Below are 253 nucleotides of genomic sequence, written 5' to 3' on the forward strand. Positions count from 1 at the left end.
CTATTGGGAGTTACTAATCAGATTAAAAACCTTCGAGGGTTTGTTTCCCAACTTTCTGGGGCTTTAACTTTAGAGACACGTGATGTCAAAGGGGACTGGGTGACCAGGATTGAGAGGGTGGCTATCGGGGAGAACATCTGTCCTCGGAGGCGGGGCAGAAGTGTGTTCACATTCCTCCTGGTCGCCGCCGACCTGGCTTAGAACTCAGGACCCGAAGGGTCCCTCACCTCCGCCCGCCTTCCTCTGGGCCCCG

The sequence above is a fragment of the Tupaia chinensis genome, unplaced genomic scaffold (genome assembly GCF_000334495.1).
Source record: "Tupaia chinensis unplaced genomic scaffold, TupChi_1.0 Scaffold143836_2, whole genome shotgun sequence".
NCBI classification, from domain to species: Eukaryota; Metazoa; Chordata; class Mammalia; order Scandentia; family Tupaiidae; genus Tupaia; species Tupaia belangeri.